Genomic DNA, 12237 nt, shown 5'->3' on the forward strand with positions numbered 1-12237 from the left:
TTTGGTGACAGAGGGAAGGAGGCCTGTGACATCTGGGAGGGTCCCAAGGTGGGCCCCAGGTGGCAGCTATTGAGGGTCCATGAGAGGACAATGGGACTTTACCCCCTGTAGTAGTTGCAACCCTCCTCCACAGAAAATCTTAACTAAGCTTTTCCAGAAATCTTCACCATAATTGATTTTAGGACCATCAGCAAAAGAGTCTCTACAAAGAGTTCAATGTAGGTAAATTTTCTATTTTCCTGTTGCTCCATTTTAATTGGCCATTGGCCTGGAAGAAATCAGCACTCCAGGTACTGAATGCCCCTTTACTAGTTTTTTCACACATATTTATCCAGCATAGTAGTTTGGAGAAGTATGTTTACTAAATGCAAAATGTGATAAATAAAAGACAGGTCCTTTAACAAGGCCTCTGGCCTTGAGCTGGGGCTTCACAGAGATAGATGTCTACATTTCTAAGACAAGAGAAGTTACCAACTAGGCTCCATGGTAACAGCTGGCAGGGGGAGGAAAGAAAGGGGAGAAGCAGCTCTCTCTTTCTCAGGTGTTGTTCTTGAAGGGTTAACTTGCCCAGAACAGAGAAATAAAAGCTGCTTTTATGTGAACTTCTGCAGACTGTGAACTTCTGAGCCCCTCCCCTTACAGGCTGGGTATAACGTTCTGAAACTCCCTGAACTTGGAGTTCAGGGGGATTGATTGATTACAGCAAAAGCTGTTCCCTCTGAACCTGGCTATAGCCAAATAAAACTGTTTTGTGCTATCTTTTGTGCCTTGCCTCATCTGACCCCTACAACACTGCCACTGCAGGTCTCAGGAGAGATGGGCAGTATGGAGACAGGCCTCTGATGAAGGAGCAGAGGGCAGAGTAGGTGGTCAGTGCTGGGTACCAGGGTCGTCTCAGCAGTGCTCAGGCAGATGGCACAGGTGCTCCAAGGACACTGCCAGAGGATTGGCAGACTGAATTCATCAGCCACCAAAACAGCAACTGGGTCCCCTCCAGCAACTGCTGGCAAAGCTGGACCAGAGAAGCGAGACTGTTCTTGGCAGAACTGTCCTGGGGCAGCCAGCTTGGGATGCCCTGCATTCTGATAGCTGGACAGCCAGGTAGACGGTGATCACCGTGGTGCTGGTCAGGGGACACCTGACAGTGTGAACTTGCTGTGGAGGGATGATCCCAAGTTTGAACCTACCCTCGTCCTTCAGAAGGGCTGGAGGCCAACTGCTTTGCATTTGGGGTCAGGGAAGCAGACAGCTGGTCAAGGGCCTGAACCCTCTCTTGGCTCGGCCCCAGGGCAGCTGCTCTGCCCTGCAGCGGCTTTGCTCAGGATGTTTGAGGGAGTAAGGGGGTTCCTGCTGCAGTGCCCCAGGTACGACCAGGGCTCAGGTCTTCAGGGATATCTGGTGCCAGGGGAGCAACTACATTCCTGATCCCAAGAAAGGGACTCAGGCACGTCACTCATTTCCTCTGGGAATGTCTGTGTCCTCCACTGAGGTGGTTGAGCATGTCCTCCACAGGTTCATGGGATGGAGGCTTGGTCTCCAGCATGGCAGTGCAGAGGTGCAGGGCCTTGTGAGACTGGGATCAGTTCCTCATGGCACAGAGCACCTCCCTGAGAGTGAGCAGATGATGGGCTTCCAGAACCAGTGGGCTGCCACAGGAGAGACTTGGCATACAGCGAGGCACCCCACAGCATGCACACCGGTGCAGGAGGCAGCTCCCTTTCTGATTCCCTGCCATGTGGTGAAGCTGTCAGGTGATGCTACAGAGCAAACAGAGGAGGCCACCTGATCTTGGACTTTGAGAGTTAAAAAAAAAGCACAAAAAGAGACCTAAATTAACATTTTTTTTTACACAGTGGCCAGACTCTGGTATTTTATTATAGCCGTTCTTCCTTGAACCCACTGCTCTTTCCCATCATGGCTGCCTGGAGGTTTTAGGAGTACCAAAGGCCTGCACAAATAGCTCCCAGGGTGCTCTGGACCTCAGAGATATTCCTCTCCCTGACTGCAGTGCCCTCAGGACAATCAGGAAATTGTATCCCGGAAGCAAAGGCTTTGAAGACTCACTCCATGTACCTGGGGAGCTGCTGCCTGCTGTTTGGAGCACCAGCATGGGGCCAGCCAGCTGTGGGAACAGGGGTTGGGGACTACTAAAGAAACACACCTTCCAAGTAACAAGCCTGGCCAGGCACCCCTGCCCCAGATCTGCTGCTGGAGGAGTGCCTCAGGGTGTGTGTGGGGGTCCCCTGGATAATCCTCAGTGGCAACTTCCACAATAAAAATCAGAACACATTCTCCTCCTGCACCGACAGGGGCCAGCACCCTCCCAGCAGTATGCGGTGGGCATTTTTGTCTGCTGTGCCACTCCACAAATGGACAAGCCATGGCAGAGATGAGTGGTGAAGGCAAGTGGCAGAGTAGAAGAGCCAGACGGGTGCCAGCGCCCAAGGTCCAGTGTGGATGCTATGAACCACAACCTGGAGAGGCCACTCAGGCCTAAGTCGATGTGCCAGGGGACTCCAGCACTGCCAGCTCTGACTGGACTATCCAGCCTAAAGATGGCCCAAACACCACCCATCATCTGACAGTCAGAGGTCACGGCACCAGATGCAGCTTGTGCACGTGGTCTGCAGACATTTCCAAGGCACAAGTGTAAAAGGTGTTTGGGGCCATGTGCTTCTGGCCAGATCACAAACTCTGAGGCTGGAGACACCACCTAGGAGGAATGTCCAGCTGCTGGAGGCCCTGCATACTTAGGTATCTCCAGCACACTACCAATCTTCAAATCCCTGCAGGAACTGGGGAGATGCTTCCTGTATTCTGCACATTAGGTGTGAGCCCTGTTCCTGCACACTACAGATGTGACCACTGAGATGACTGAGCACTGCAGTGTCCCCTGGACTGTCAGCTGGGGTCTGCACCTGGTGGCCCACACCCTCAAAGGTGATGCAGAGAGCCTCCATGTTCAAAGAGTGTCTCTCCTCGAGACTCACTCCCTCCATGTTGGCTGGCCAGGACACAGGGAGGGAACCGACTTAGTCGACAACTCCACACAGCACTGCAAACAGAACCAGAGTCCATGATTCCTCATTGTCAGCAAAGTCAAGGTGGCCGAGGAGGGGCCTATCCAAGAGGAGGTAATACTCTCCATGGCCTCCAAGAGCCATGGTGGGGAAGGAAGAGGTAGCAGGTGCTCACCCAGTGCTCCTGGGGCCTCTCCCCTTCTCACCAGGCTGGTCCTGAGGCTGAGCCAAGCAGACACCAAGACCACAGAGCCACAGACTCAGCTCCTTAGACAACCGAGCGCCAGCCCAATGGCCACCTCTCCAGTCAATTCCCAAGGATGCCATGCAGGGTGCGTCAGTGAAGGGGAGTTCTTTCTCTGTAGGACACTCTTGTGATAGTTGGTTTATAATATTCTGGGCTCTGAGCCACTTGGGGCACAAGGGCACCCCAGTATGTAAGAGTGGTCACCTGAGCTCCCAAACACACTGAGTGATGATGGGCAGTGTGAAGATGGTGGGAATGCACGGCCACAGGCTTCCCTTCCAAAGACCCTCTGAGCACACCCTTGGTAGGAAACTGTGTCATGTTTGGTGCTTGAAGTCAGAGGAAAAGGAAGGATTTATGGTTCAGAACCCGCCTGCCCTTACTCCTCCACAGCATCAACTCCATCCTGCCATGAAGCTTGGGCAGGAGGATTTGAGAAAAGGACTGAGGAAAGTCGTAGCGCCAGGGGTCAGGACATGATCTGGAGGCCTCGGCTACTCAGGAGCCCTGACCTCAGGATCTAAGGACTTCCAACCCCTGGTCCCTCACTCAGCAGTGCTGTGATTCTGCAAGTAAGCCGTCATCTGTGGGTGTCCACACCCCCAGGAGAAGAACAGGAGGCCAAACGTCCCCAGGCCACCTAACTGGTCTGCAGTCAGACTCAGGAGATGAGGCCCCACGATCTACACCAGCTGTGAAGGACCAGACTCGGGTGGGATGGAAAAGCAAACCCATTCTCCACTGCCCTGGAGCCTCCCACGTCTCGCTCTGGGTCCCCAACCCCCAAGGGTCTCCCTCAGTCCTTTCTCCCTGAGTGGACAGGCAGAGCGCCTCTGAAGGACCTGCCCTCCTCTCCAGGCATCTCTGTACGTGGTTATTTTGGGCCCTAAACCTACTCTGTGTCAGCAGTCGACAGTCAACATGGAAGACAGAGTAGGGAGAGGAGGGGAGGGACCACAGGACCTGCCAGGGCCTCATGGCTCTAGCAGGGATCTGAGCCCAGGCATCACCTGTTACTCACTGGGCCCTAGTGACTGTCACACGTCTCCTCTGCATAAAGGCACTGCCCACACTGTCCCTCTGAGTGTGTTAAGTCCATCCTGAACCCCAGGACCACCCTGAAGCCCAGCTCTGGAGCAGCTGGAGCAGCTGGGCAGCCTGTGAATAGTGGGATCAATCTTCCTCTCTTGCTCCCAGACCACCCACTCGCCTCCCCACTGTTCATCTGGCTCCCCTTTCCCGTCACTCCCCCATCTATACCCCCTCTCCTCCTCCCAGCTCTCCCTTCTAGGTCCCCATAATCCAGTCCCACCCACAATCCAGCCTCCCCAACCAGGCAGCAGGGTTGACACACTCACTCAGGGGAGATGGTTTCCTCACTGTGGGTGCAGGTCACAGTCCCTGGGACTGTCTTCCCAGCAGCCTGAGCAGGTGGACCCAGGGGTCACAGGAGGATGACAGCCCCACACTCAGCCTGGAATCCACCCTTCCTGGAGACCACCTAAATCTTTTTTAGGAAATGACTGGCCAAGGTGAGATCCAGCTATCAGTCTCTTACCTGGGCCTCCCCACTGGACCTGGAGCCCTTCCCTGATGATGTCCAAGGACAGCTCTAGTACCCAGGTTCTGACCTGAGAAGCTGGGGCAGGTGAGTCCAGTGCCTGCCTGGGGCCCTGGGAGGAGGAATCTGGGGGCAGTGGGTGGAGTCAGGGGACTAGGTTGCCCAAGGGAGGTCCAGGGCTGGAGACTGGAGCATTCCAACCAGGACTCTGTTGCCAGTAGACAGCTGGGACATTGTTGTCAGGAGATGGCAGAAGAACGGGCACCGCCCCAGCCAGAGGGCACTTAGAGAGCCCCAAGCACCAGCATGGCCAGGCCATGGCTGGACACCAGAGGGAGAGGGCGATCCAGGACCAGGTTCATCAGAACCAGTTCCTGCGGGAACAGTACCTACAAGAGCTGTGCACGCAGAAGCTGTACATGGAGTACCTCGTGAATCCCCTGTGCAAGGGTGAGGACTAGGGGAACAGAGGTGGGACACTTTGGGGTGGGTTGTGGGCGAACAGGCAGCAGGGAGAGGCCTGCCCTGATCTCTGGTGTCTAGGAAGGGTGGATTCCAGGGCCGCCTGGCCTCCTGAGACACATCAGATGCATTGAAATGCATCCACCTCACAATGAGATCAAATATACTGCATGTAAAAAGGAATGCTTTTTGGGGGAGGGGTACTACGGATTGAATTCAAGGGCACTCAGTAAAGCCCCAGCTCTTTTTATGTTCTGTTTGAGACTTGAGCCTCCATAAGTTGCTGAGACTGGCTTTGAACTTCAATCCTCCTGCCTTAGCCTCCCAAGCTCTGGGGATTAAAGGCATGTGCCATGGCACCCAACTGGAAATGGCTTTTAATATTTTTGTCTTTGATGGAATTACATTTTTCAGGGCTTTTATATTTTGTTTTTGTTATATTTTGGTTTCATTTTCATACACTAAAGGGTTTTTTAGGATTTTAACATCATCATAGCCCTTTCTTTGGAAAGGTCAGGAGAATAGACTCTGGGCAGTGCTCCCTGTCCTCCAGGTAAAAGCATCCTCCCCTCCACTCCTCTCACTCTGCACACTCCTGTGAGATCCATCTCATCCTGCAGCATCAGCAGCCCCTAAAGGACACTGGGCCTCAGATGAGCCCCAGATCTGCCATCTGACGACCTCCTGGCTAAATTCCCTTGGACTCACCATTAGGGACCTCAAACTGGCCCTCTGGAAAGCTAGGGGCTCTGAATCCCTTGCCCACCCTCTGCTTCTCCAGAAGACCCTGTGGCAGCACAAGGCAGCTGGGCCCTTCCTTCCCCAGGTGAGAAGCCTGAGTCAGCCCCGGCCTCCATCCACCAGTCCACACTCCTGGCAGTCACAGAAGCAGAATGGCTGCTGCTTCACATTTCCCCTGACCCTTGTCTGTTCCTACCTCAGGGAAAGACTCCATGATACACTGGGGGTGTACCCACCTCTCACTTAATTCCACCCTCTGGACAGCGACTGGACCTGCCCCTCTCCAGCCTCACCTCCTCCCAATTCCTTCCACAAATACAGTAGGGCCTGCCCCCCCACCACCACCATTGCTAGGCTCCCTCTCAAACTCCTCTTTACCTCTGAACTGCTCATTCCACAGCCCCCTATGGTACCTGCCCACCTGCTCCTCCTCCCTGAGCTCCCCCCAACTCTCTACCTCCATAGCCAGCACCCCTGCAGCCTGGCCATCTGCAGGAGACATAGTGACTTGATTTTGCTTAGAACTCTTCTGGCTGTCTTCTGTCCCCATCACTGATTTCAGCAGAAAAATTCACTTCTGTTTAAGTTGGTTCATTCCAACAAGCTAAATAATCCCTCAGGCCACATTCATTCTGGGAAAAGTGATTTCCTCCAGTTCTTTCCCTTGGGCACAGGATTAATGTGGCCACTGTGGTGAAGTGAGAAAATACTGTAGACTGCATTTCTGTTTACTTGTACTGTAAAGAAAAATATTATATTTTTCTAATATGCAGATAATATTACATACGGATGACATAAACATTTCATATCTTAGGGGTGCATGCTCAGAAGTCTTTTTACTCCTGGGCATGGTGGCATACACCTGTATCCTGGCAGCAGGGAGGCTGGGGCAGGGAGATTGCAAGTTTAAGGATGACCTCAACAGAGACAGCTCTCAAAATAAAAGAGGGCTGGATTAGGGTTAGGGTTAGGGTTAGGGTTAGCTCACTGCAATAAATAAATGAGTGAATGAATAAACAAACATAAATCTTAGTAGACTGTGGCTTGTGGCCACTGCCCTGGACAGTGCCAGGCCAGATCCTAAGTCCTGGAGAGCTGTGGGACCTTGTTCCCAGCACCCAGCCAGAACCCCCTAAGCCCAGGCACTACGTGGGTGCAGAATGGGAGCCTGGTCTAGGGTGAGTGGCGGGAGGCAGGGGTTGTGCTCTGACCTGCACTGTGTCCCTGCTCTTCTCCAATTCACACAATCACCAAGAAGCCCATGTCGTGGCATGATAACTTGGAGGAACCTGAAGATGGTAAGTCCTTGGGTTGGAGATTTCATGAGGTGGGGCAGAGAGAGGCAGGGGGCTCAGAGAACTCGCAGGCAGAGTCGCTGCAGGGAACCTCAGGGTCCTCTGCTGTGGTCTCAAGACTACTCTACTGACCAGGCTCAGAGAGACTGATGTGCAAACACATGCCAACTCATTACTGTCATCCACAAGAGTCCCCATGGCCTGAAGATAGGAGTCGTTCATTCACAGATGTTCAGACGTTACTCACACGGGTGGGTTCTGAAGGCCTAGGAACTGGATTCATGTCCTGGTGCTGCCACTCCTTAACTGCAGGCTTCGGCCAGGTTGTTGACCTCTCAGCCTACTTCTTAGAGTTGTTGGAAGGACCAAGCAAAACACCACAGGTGCTTAGAGCTGAACCCGGCTCATCATGATCAGTAAACACAGTCCTGTTCATGTTTCCACTTTCACCTGGTGGCAGGCAGTGGGGTGGGCCTGGGGGTCTCAACACAATCAGGCAAAAGGCAAGAGGGCAGCCTGTAAGTGCCTCCACCAGTGTGTGGGGTGGGATCATGGGCGACAGCATGGAGAACAGGTGCCTCCGTCAGGCAGGGGATGTGGGACTGTTGGAGCAGGTGGGCACAGGTGGTCCAGGGTGTCAGGTGGGAGGCTGTGGAAGGACCCTGCATAATGGAGAGGCACAGGAGAGCAGCATCCTCATGTTCTGAGAACAGAGGAGTTGACCTCTGTCCCTGCCTGCCCTGGACTCCCCGGGGACCTATGTCAGTCACAGCCCTGCCCCAGGGTCTAGAACAGTGCCTGGCACAGTTTGCACTCATTTGCTGACATTTGCTGACACATGGCTGAGAACCAGACGCCCCTGTCTCAGGCCCTGGCTCTGCACACAGAATTCTGTGGCTCTGGAGTGGTGTGGCCAGGAAAAGGACACGGTCAGCTTCTAACCGGAGACTTCTCTCCAGTCAGGTTTCTGAATCTCGTTCACCATGCTGCTCAGAGACCCAGGAAGAAGTACCCAGAGACACAGATGGAAAGTCAGAAAATCGGCTGGGAGGCAGAGTCCTTGGTAAGTGAGGTCCCTGCTCCGGGCAGCAGTAGGAACACAGGGTGGAGTGGGCAGTAGCTGAGAGCAGAGTGGTCAGCCAGCTGGTAGGGGCTTGAATTCTGTCCTTCTTGGTATCCTGAGACCTGGGGTGAGTTTCTAAGCCACTGTGTGGTGCTGATCCTGTTCATAAATGGGGACATCACAGAACCTGCCTCACAGGGTTGCTGAGAGGAGCAGTACCTGGGACAGTGCCTAGCACACAGCAACTGCTCAGTAAACGTGGCTGGGCTCCTGTGATGCAGATGGGGAAGAGCAGAAAGGAATCCCTGAGCCCTGGCCAGGACAGTCAGGTGCTGCTCCAGGCAGGAAGACATCCCCAGGGGGCCCACCACTCACAGAGCTCACCCCAAAAGGAGGAGGTGTGGCTCAGAGCTGGAGAAGCAAAGCCACACGGAGGCAAGGGACAGCCATAGAGATCTAACTATCAGTGAAAGAGGGGACTTCAGAGGAAACTGCTCAAGACCTTGATTGAACATGAATAAAGAATCAGGGATCAGTGATTTCTAAAGACCACACGGAAGGCTTGATCCAAGGGGGGCTGTGGCTAGGGCAGAGGCTCCAGTAGGGTGGGCAGCTGGACAAGCTAAGAATGGAGGTGGGGGGGGGGAATCACTGGGGGGAACGTCTGGGTGAGGGGTCCTGGCTAAGCTGACCTGGCTGGATTCTTGCTGAAGGCAGGGCAGGGACCAGACCTGCTCTGGGGGACAGACGGCAAGGAGCCCACAAACACCCAGGATAGTCAACACCCAGGGTGGTGGCTCTCGCTACACTGCTCAGCTGGAGTTTTGCTAAAACTGGATGATGCAGAGGTGACCACAGAAGGCCCTAAGTCAGGCCTGGTTTAAGAGGAGGACGACCTGAGTGGAGTTTGGTCCAGGAGAGTCCTTGACCAGTGAGAAGGAGGTGGGAGGGAAGGGAGCCTGGTGAAGACAAGTCAGCCCAGGGGACAGTGGGCATCTTAGCAAAGCTCCAGAGAGCTGAGGGCTTCACGCACCATGGGAAGGTTGCTCCCTGCACCACAGGGCGTCTCCTGCAGTCAGCACACACCACAGGAAGGACGAGTGTGGGGCCCAGCCAGGCCTGCCCTGCGTATGCCCTTCTAGGCCTCCAGGATAGAATGCTGTGTCTGAGTCCCAAGGGGCCTGCCGGCACTCATTCTGTCCATCACACACGTGGGGACAGTGCCCTCAGGTGGCAACAGGGAGCAAGGAAGGAAGTAAGCCCCCCCAGATTAGATCCAGGTGTTGTGGGAACATCAAAGGTAAAGAAGCTGGGCTTTCAGAGCACTGTGCTTGGGGCAGAGGATGTGATTGATGTGCTCCATGGGCCCCAATGTGGGGACCCTGTCCCTGGCAGGACCTCGCCCTGTTCAGAGCACCCCAACCTCAGCCCAGGGACCCCTGGTAAGTAAGGCTCAGTGGGCACCTCTTTGCCTTGTGTCTCTGGGTAACACTTGCTGAAAATATATCCTCATGTGGGATGCGTGTCCAAACACTCACACACACCAACACACACTCATACACATACACACACTCATACACATTCTCACACACACAAACATACACACAAACATATACACACATTCACACACTCACACATGCACACACATGCTCACACATGCACACACACACTCACACATGCACACACACACACTCACACACATACACACTCATGCACACACATACACACACTTCACAAACACATACAACACATTCACACACACATACACACACATACACACTCACACACACATACACACACACTCACACATGCACACACACATACACACTCATGCACACACATACACACACCTCACACACACATACAACACATTCACACACATACACACTCACACACACATACACACACTTACACACTTACACACATACACTTACACACACATACACACTCACATTCACACACACTCAGACATCCTCACACATTCACACACACACTCATACATACACACATACACTCACACACACACATTCACATAACACACTCTCACACACTCCCACATACCCACTCACACACAACACACACACTCATACACTCACACACATTCACACATACACACACATTCTCACACACAATCACACACACACATACACACATAACGCACACTCTCACTCATACACACTCTCACACATGCTCACACTCCCACATACACATTACAACACTCATACACACAGCCACACTCTCACACACACACAATCACACACACACATACACACATAACGCACACTCTCACTCATACACACTCTCACACATGCTCACACTCCCACATACACATTACAACAACACTCATGCACACAGTCACACTCTCACATATGCTTACACACATACACACACTCACACACTCACACACATACACAAACTCACACATAAACACATACATACTCACACACATTCACACATAACACTCTCACACACTCCCCCACACACTCACACACTCATTTACACATACACACACTCACACACACTCATGCCCACACATACACACTCACATACACTCACACACGCACTCTCACACTCACATACACACACATCCTCACACATTCATGCATACAATTCATATTCACACACACATTCACACACATACACACACACTCCCCCCACACACACTCATACACATACATACACACACATACACTCACACATACACACACTCACACTCACACACTTGCAGACTGGGATGGGATGAGCAAGTCCCTGAATGACTCTCAGGGCAGCTTCTCTAAGGTGCATGTGCTGAGGTCCTCCCTCTCCCTGGCTCCCTGTGACCCCCCCCACACTCCCTTTCCATTCAAGCACCTGCTGAACACTTAGTGTTTGCGGATGCTGTCAGGGGACAGGCACAGCACCGCCCCCAGCTGTCCCTGGCACCCCAGCACAGAGGCCCACTGGCTCTGGGCAGCCTGGCTGTTGTGCCCGCCTGCCTCAGAAGGAAGAGGAAATGGTGTAGAAAGGGAAGTGAACCGCAGCGCAGTTGGGCCACGATGGGGCAAGCAGCTGCCCTGCTCCGTTAGTCCTGCAGGACTGGACAGTTCACAGGAAGGAAGCCAGGAATAGGCCTTCCCTGTGTCCACGCAGCCAGGGGCACCAGCCCCAGATGTGCTGCAGTCCCGCTTCCTGGGGCCCAGGGGTGGGGTGGGGTCACTTCTCAGCTTCCATTTTCCCTGAAGGAAGCTGGGATGAGACCAGGTACCAGGAAAAGAGAGAAAACACAATGAACCGGGGCGTTTGATGCAAGGTCCCCGGAACCTAGGACTTCCCGGGTGACCCACAGGCTTCCCTCCATGTAGGCAGCGGGCAGGGCGGAGCCCCAGCTCTGCGGAGGTGACGCCCCTTGCTCTCGGGTCGCTCTAAGTGCTGGTGTCACAGTTTCACTAGCAGCATTGAGCAGGAGAACCCTGGGGCCACCCGCGGTCAAGGAGGCCCGATTGGGTCCAGGTCTTCCCCCTCCTGACCAGCTTATGCTGCCCCTGCCTCCATCTAGGTCAGCCCGGAGCGCCAGGACCACAGGTTGAACCACTTCAGGTCTACAAGGACATCACTCTGTACAAGGTCAAACTGTGGCTCCTGGGGGAGAAGGACCACCGCAAGTAGCTCTCCGCGGAAGAGCTGGCTTTCGTGCTGAGCGCCCAGTGTGCTGTCTAGGGAAATAAAGGTGGTTTTGCTAGAAAGGAAACCTGCTGCAAATCTTATGACAACTGAATTGAGATGGAATTGCTTATTAATCAATATATGGGGAATAACTTCTAAATTCTCCACAAGTACCGCATAAGCTTGATTTGGGGGCCTTTGAA

At 53.5% G+C, this 12237-nt stretch overlaps 1 pseudogene; it reads left to right on the forward strand.

Annotated features, from left to right (window-relative positions):
* Nucleotides 1-5145: 5145 nt before the first annotated feature.
* On the forward strand, nt 5146-12037 carry LOC144254671 (cilia- and flagella-associated protein 144-like; annotated as a pseudogene).
* Nucleotides 12038-12237: the final 200 nt, after the last annotated feature.

This window comes from Urocitellus parryii, chromosome 1 (genome assembly GCF_045843805.1).
Source record: "Urocitellus parryii isolate mUroPar1 chromosome 1, mUroPar1.hap1, whole genome shotgun sequence".
Taxonomy (NCBI): domain Eukaryota; kingdom Metazoa; phylum Chordata; class Mammalia; order Rodentia; family Sciuridae; genus Urocitellus; species Urocitellus parryii.